Source organism: Lepisma saccharinum (assembly GCF_977018435.1).
Source record: "Lepisma saccharinum chromosome 12 unlocalized genomic scaffold, izLepSacc3.1 SUPER_12_unloc_1, whole genome shotgun sequence".
Taxonomy (NCBI): domain Eukaryota; kingdom Metazoa; phylum Arthropoda; class Insecta; order Zygentoma; family Lepismatidae; genus Lepisma; species Lepisma saccharinum.
In genome coordinates, this window is record NW_028142891.1 from 17006584 (window position 1) to 17014469 (window position 7886).

The 7886-nt window shown below is 39.0% G+C and overlaps 1 protein-coding gene across 1 annotated transcript in view; it reads right to left on the minus strand.

The window, feature by feature from the left end:
- Positions 1-5738, minus strand: part of LOC145982205 (uncharacterized) — a 121910-nt gene extending 116172 nt beyond the window's left edge. The window contains exon 1 of the mRNA XM_083115781.1: positions 5624-5738. The gene's annotated coding sequence lies outside the window, so the exon portion shown is untranslated. The remainder of the gene's footprint in view (positions 1-5623) is intronic.
- Between the last annotated feature and the right edge of the window lie 2148 nt (positions 5739-7886).

The following is a 7886-nucleotide window of genomic DNA, read 5'->3' on the forward strand; positions in this document are numbered from 1 at the left end:
GAAGAAAAAAAAGGAGAGGAAATTAGAGAAGAGGAGAGGAGGCGAAAGGAGAAGGTAAAAGCATTGGAGGGGAAAAATAGAGGATGGAAGTGGAGAGAAGAAGAAATTAGGGGAAAGGAAAGACGATGTGAGAGAGATAGGGGGGGCGAGATGAGAGGAGAGGAGAGACTAGAAAAGGGGAGTGGAGTAAAAGAGAGGAGAACAGAAGAATGAAGAGGATAAGAGAAGAGAGCAGTGGAGTTGGAGAAGGAGATAAGAGGTAAATGACGTAGGTTAGAACCAATGTAGGGTACTTAGAACCGCAAGGCACTAGTTTAGTTTACTGACTGGCAACGTGTATACAAATGTGCATTCCCAAAAGAAATCTAACTCCCAAAGGCTCCGTCTGGTTCGCTGCACTTTTTGACTCTCTGTGCACTCGCGCGTCTATACTGAACGCAACCCCAACTGCCGATTGGGAAACAGCGAATCAGCGATCAGCTGAATTTTCTCCGACCGAGATCGGGCATTTTCGAGTCACAAGGTAACGTGGGTGCGCCATATGTTGCCAAACGTACTGCAAAGCGTGAGAGAGTCTTCTCGGGCAAGGATATTGTGAGCACCAGAAATCACCGGAGTTTAATGGTACAACTGCACACGTGGTGCTACACGAGGGAGTTTCCGGAACGACCTCCCACAGGTCGGAATGCAGGCGGACACTCAATCATAAAGAGACAACCGGAAAAGGCAGAAGTACGCTTGGCAACGTTGCTTCGGGAGAGCGATGTGATCCCCTCAGCTTTTGCTTCGCAACTGAGGTTGTTGACGCCCATCGGACCCCCCCCCCCGAAAATGATTGGGGGACAGGACGCGCCAGAAATAGCCATCAAGGTCAACCGCCCAGTTGGAGTTGCGATCAGTATAGTTGGTTGCACGGTGCAGCACCCACCCGTCTACTTCGTTGATTTGGTGTCACGTAGTGTTATTTGGTTTCTGCACCGTTTGCATTACGTTCTGGAGCGTTGTAATGTGTGCTGGATGGTCACGAGGTGCGTGATAACTAATCAAATGGCCGTTTAAAGTATTTGATCAACCTTCTGAACTTGAACACCGCTATTCGTCTACTTGGTTCAACGTCATTTCCTTGCACCAGGCTGACACTGGGATACAACTCCAATACATCTAGTGTCAAAAAGTGCAGCCAACTAGACGGGACTAAAAGGAAAACGCAAATACGCACTAGTTTAAAGGCACTGCCCCCTCCGCTTACCCTCAAAGTACGCCGTGTGAGCAAACAGGGCTGTTATCTGACACGGATACCCAAGCGAAGGCGGCTCTACCCACTCCTCTCTGCTGACGGTTTCCAAGCAATCTTTCTACTCGTTATTGATTTAATGGTGGCAGCGCGAGGGCTGGCTGGAACAGATGTAGCAGTGTTTCTTTAATGGAAGGGAATCACGTAGCAGATACTTTCGCAAAATACGCATCAAATCGAACAATTCAACAGCCATTTGCAATGAAGATTCCAACAGTAGTTTTGGAATCATACACACAGTGCTGTAGCCCCAACGTTTTCAAAGGGTATACTCTGAGTTTGTGAAACGTTAAGTGGAGACTATGCTCCCATTAACATTATATTTACATGAAGTGTATGGATGAAACTAATTAACTTCTACACAAAATGCCATTGATGGTAAAATACTGATGATCATCATGATATAATTGGCATAAGAAAGGCATTTAACAATATGCAAGGTGTTCTTAAAATAAAAGCATGAAACTCATATTTTAAGAATTCAATTTAAATGTAAAGGCTACAGTACAGTATGTTATTGTATTTTACGTTGTTGTTGATATTGCTTTTGGGTATTGCCAGTTTGCATACTCTTAAAAACTTCAATAATACTGCTAATAACATTAGAAATGAAACAGTGCTTTAAATTGATTGACTCGGTTTATTTTACTTCAATGAGGATGAGTGATGATATGGTGAAATTGATGAAGGAACACTCAACAAAGAACAACCTTCCCAGGTCGGGATTCAAACTGGCGACCTTTGGCGTCGTAGCGCCCTGTAGTAATCACTTCGACCGAAATGCTGTGGTAGTATTGCAGTTAGCGCTAAATGTACAATTGCATGCTTGCAAGGTTATGGTCCAAAGTAACCGAAAAAAATCAACTCACCGATAGGCACCATCTATAATCAAAAACACAGTCCCTTACAGACAAAGGCTTGCACGCGACGTAGCCACAATTTGCTGCTTACTGTTTTCTCAGGAGTATTCGAATAATTAGTACAGTGTTCAGCAAATTAACAATGTTTTCAAACTTCCTTTAATTTTCTTGTACTAGCACCACCGATCATCCATGATAATTCTATGCTTAGAAAATAATGTATTAATAAATTAAATTATTTGTATTATCAATGATTATTAAAATAAAAAAAACATGTCTAAATGTGAGTCAACCAAAAGAATGAAACATTTTACCAACACAACTGCAGTTGGAAAAAGAGTCGAGACGTCTGGTAGCCTTCCAACAATGGTTACAAAGCTAAAATTACTCAATGTTGCAGACTGCAGACTTGTGGAGCCTGCCTCTCTCGACGACAAACCCATTCATATATGCAAGGACGAAATCGAAATTCTTGCAGAATCTGAAAAATTGTCAATTTTATTTTCGTAGATTTCTGTAGGTTAACATTATAATATTTCATAGTTTAAGGGAGGGACACAGCCACAGCGTATCACAAAGCAGATACTTTGGCAAAATACCCAGCAAATCAATCAATTCAACGGCCATTTACAATAAAGAAAAAAGTTTTGGAATCATGCTTATCATGCTTGCTTATAGGTACTTGTACAATGGTTAATGGCCAGTAAACGAGGAACAGAAATTATAACTAATTGATGTTTATTCTTTCCTTGCCAGTGTATAGTCTTGGGAAGTGAAAATCTTGTTACGTAATAATGGGATCATACTACGGTGTGCTATGAACACTATTGAAACATTTTGCTATAAAACTCATGACCAACAATGTAATTTCTGTTGCTTGTAATTTTACAATTTCTCTATGCTTGTTTTGGCAGTAACAGACAGATAAGGATACGAAAGAAGTGGAAAAAATAGCAAACCCTTTTCTGATTGAGTGTTAGCGTTATTATTTTTAATAACTTGAATTTATTGTTCAATAAACTGTTGTTGCCGATCTCAGTGGCGGAGTGGTTATCACGGTGCGCTACGATGCCAGGGGTCCCAGGTTCGAATCCCGGCCTGGGTATTGGTGTTTCTTTGTTGAGTGTCCCTTCATCAATTTCATCATATCATCACTCATCCTGTAAGGGTGATCTCTTGAGAAGGCACCAAAAGTCAATCTCACTTCCACGTAGTACACCCACGTATCTGCAATGTTACAGGCGAACGAGGCTCTGGCGTCTGAACCAGGCTTGACATGTTTAAAACAAAAGTGTTTAAAATAACTCTTTTAAACACGTTTAAAACACATGCCTATGTTTTTATAGGGTGGGGCAAATAAAAGTGGCCCGGAGAACAACATTCCATGGTACAAGGTGCATGGTACAGAGCCCCACTTTTATTTGCCCCACCCGGTATAAGTGTTTCAAACACTTTATTAATTGTGACAGTTTATGAATAGTATGTGGATGAAACAGTGTTGTCAGGCACTTAACGTACATTATTACTAATGTTAAAATGCGATAATTCGGAAAACAATGTAGCTACAACGGTGATAGGGCCTGACAACTGTGGAATAACCTAACCTTCTCGAATAGTGTACATGCTAGATTTAAAGGTAACAAACAAGCATTTTAAGAAGTAGTCAAGTGTTTACTTTATAACTAGAATCCACATTCATTCCTTTGATGATTAACGGACTTCTTATCAACCATTATTCTTAGGATATATGTCTTCTTGGCATTATATTATAAACGTTTTATTTGTTCATAACATGTTTTATTTGCTTTTGAATTTGAATTGGAATGAATTGGTATTTTAAGTCCACTTTATGCACAGAGAGGCTAATCGGGACTGGACCTACAGTTTAAAGTGGGATCCGAACCACAATGTGCCTCCACCGGGTATCGAACCCGGGACTCCTTGAATACAAGGCAACGACGCTACCACTGCGCCATCGGCAAGGCCCTTATTTGCTATTGATAATAACACTGTCAAAATATTGAAAACACGTTTAAAACACAAAAAAATGTTTTTATTTCTTTTCTTTGCAAAGCACAACTCTATCTTCACTCATTGTCACCTTCGCGATTAGCCAACGACGCTAAAAAACAAAATTCAATTCAAATCCATTGTGCATAGACTGATATTTCCGAATCTGCCACAGTTGCCAACTAAAAGAAAATAACGGACAGTGTGACTATTCCGTGCCTTAAATAACACCAGAGTCACCTGTTACCTCGCAGAATAAATGCTACAAAGTATTTACTTCAACGAATGGGGCACGATACTATAGATGCAGAACTTCTAATAAACTAAGACATTACATATACAATCCCTGTTAACAAAAGCGTGTGCGCTGGGGGTACCCGGGAATCTCCTAATGTATCCTCAAAAAATAAAAATAAAATGTAGAAACTACCATTAAATAATAAATATAATATCCGTGTTAAAAAAGTAAGGAATATCATTTCATTTCTGATGGCCCCTCTCTCCCCCCCTCCCCAAAACAATGCAGTATGGTTTACTGTAATAATCAGATGTCACATAGTAGAGAAGATGCTTTGCACTTTGCAAATCGCACAGAGCCCCTCCACTAATTCCTCTCCCGGGCAAAGCCTCGATTGTTATTGAAAACTTGTTCAACTTGCAACGCTTATTGTCTCTTTACATTTATACAAGAAGACTGCAGTACTTATCCAAACATAGCCACAACAGAAACAAATGCAAACCGATTTATGGAGGAGCTGTGTGCAATTTATTTGTAATAATAATGGTTTAATAACGGCAAATAGTATTTATGAGAAGTTGTTTTTGTCGAGTAAGGTGGATAAAGATTTGTTTCGACCATTTATATTACAGTGGACCACTTAAGTTCCAAGTGGAATATACAATATAAAAATTGATGTGGTATTGCGATTGTGGATATTATATTAACAGACCGTCTTAATAGTATTTAAATGAAAGCAGATTTAACGAAGCTTTATATTGAACTGCATTTTAATTTACTCTAATAACTTAAATATTCAGTTCTTCTTCAAAATTGTTATTTTTGTGTCGGAACTTTTATCAGTATTCTTTTTAATCAACATTTATTTCACATTCGAATACAGTACGTTAAAATTTCAAACGTTTCTGTGAAAAGGGAACATGATGTTACGACAACTCTCCCTAAAGCATCCCCAAATACATTAGTCTGCACACTCCTCTGCTTGGGAATTTTCACATTTCTCACGACGTCATAATCACAGTTGAAAGATCATAATGAACTCACCTGTATATAATTCACTAACGGAGCAGAGCAAGCCTGAAGGAAATGTACTCGGTGAATGAGAAGGGTCGCGACTAAACGATCGATAGGGGGCGGAAGTGTCTAAATCACAACCTGAAACACAAGGCTCAATGACACAAGCTAACATTATATCATAGTTATAGCTTTGAATCAACTCACCAATTTCCCATGAAGAGAAGTTCTGAAGAAATAAATAACCCCTGACTCGTCAATGGCGGTTCCGGGAAGTGTCGGTAGTCTCCTCCAGCTGCCGTGCGTGGGTTCTTATAGCGTAGCACCCCGGCGGGAACTGATCGATATCCGAGCATTACTAGAGACATCTAGATTGAATGGCGAGCAGGCCGTAACGTCTTATCACGTACTGCGGCCAACCGTAAAGAAACTGCAGGATGTGCAATAACTATTTACTCCAATTACAACGTTTTTTCTTACAGTCAATTCATGCGTTCTGTTTTCCCAGACCGTGTTCCGTTAAGAGATTTAATTTGTTTCTGGGTACGAATAACGAAATTGTTTTAAATTGTTAATACAGATAATTCAATTATATTTTTCATTTCACCCACTACCTCACTACTGTACGACACACACACACACACACACACACATACATACATACATACATACATCTGGCATCTTTTAAAGGTGGCTCGGAAAGTTATTCATTTTGCATACTCCATATGCAAATATAGTAAAATTACTTCCTATTTCCTTCTATTATTGATATCACTTCTTTTACAAAACAAGGAGATAAAACATCTTTCGTCGTCCTCACGGGAACACTCAACAATTACTCTATTTGAGAGAGAAACAAGAACAATGCAATGGACAGTCTGTAAATGATATTAAAACTGTTGCCTTAGAATGTTGTCCAATTGTATCTTGTGAAGTACAGTTATTTTTTTTTAGTCTAAAAATATTCTTGATGAAAACAAAATGAGTTTCAAGGTTGAAAATTTGAGATATGTTGTAAAGAAGTGCAATCATGAGGAATGTAATTTATCTTGCATTTATAAAACAAAAGTGTGTGGAACAATTCAGAACTGGAACTTTACATTTACAATGCATTACATGGTGAAATGTGTGAGTTGAAAAACGAACAAATATCTATTGACATGTAAGGTTTTTGCAGCAACTGAATGAAAACATTTTTAAAAAGGGTAAGGTGTTTCTTTAAGGTGCATATTTTGCACCTTTTTAGTGCATATTTGGATGCACATTTTAGGTATTTTAAGTGCATAACTATCCGGATCTTATTAATAACGTTTGATTTTAACAAAATAAATGTGTGCGTGTAACTACATGAATGCATGATCATATATGAATATACAGCAAGATTTTGAGTGGTTATTACAGGGTCACCAGCTGGAAATTTTCCAATGAGGTATAAAAATCGAAAGCTGCATTCCTAAGTTACGTTATTAACATCATGTTTACATTAAGGTTGCTATATTTCATAAATAAAAATCCGGGACACCGTTGACCGGAAGAAGGAGGAGCCTGATTCCAAGAAGTACTATGTATGTACAGTGTATATTGTACACCATGATTTTGATTGATTGATTTCGTGTTTTAAGTCCACTTTATGCACAGTAAGGCTAATCGGAATTGGATCTACAGTTTTTAAGTGGGATGCGAACCACTTGTGCCTCCACCAGGTATCGAACCCGGGACCCCTTGATTACAAGGCTGTACACCATGATTATTATGGACTATGCACTGAAACTGCCATAGGGTTCCAAAGATGAAAGGGTATTTCAGAAACGATTTTCAAGGACGAAGAGGAAAAGCAATACACTGCCTTGAGACACGTTATAGAACACACGTTTGAGCAACAAAAGTCAGAAAAGTTCAAAATTTAAAAGCATTTTCAGAAAATCATTTTGTACGTTACATAATACATTCGTGTATAGGGATGTAATTAATAAATAACAGAATTCATGAAATAATGGTATAGTCTTCATCGTTTCTGCCTTCCCACCCTATCCCTGGACATTAGTGCGTCCCGAAGCAACGTTTCGGGACACCGGGATAAAATATACCATTCCGGGACTGTTCCGGAAAATCCTGGACGTACGGCAACCCTACCTTACATGTCATCATGAGAAAGAAGTGTTTTAGAGAGATGAAAGAAGCGGCAGAGACTGAGAGAAAGAAAGAGAATTAAAGAAGCGAAAGACATAGAGAAAGGGAAGGAGAAAGAAACTTAAGTGAGAGACAGTAAAGAGAAATAAAGAAGCGAGACAATACACAATTGCGCGGGCAGAGAGAGACAGAGAGAGACAGAGAGAGAGAGAGAGAAAGAAAGAAAGAAAGAGCAGGGGCGGCGCCAGGGAGTCCGAAGGGGTGCTCTCGCACCCCTTAATTTTATTCCACACCCCTTTTTCAAAACCTATTTTCAACCGAAAACACTAAGTTTTAGAAT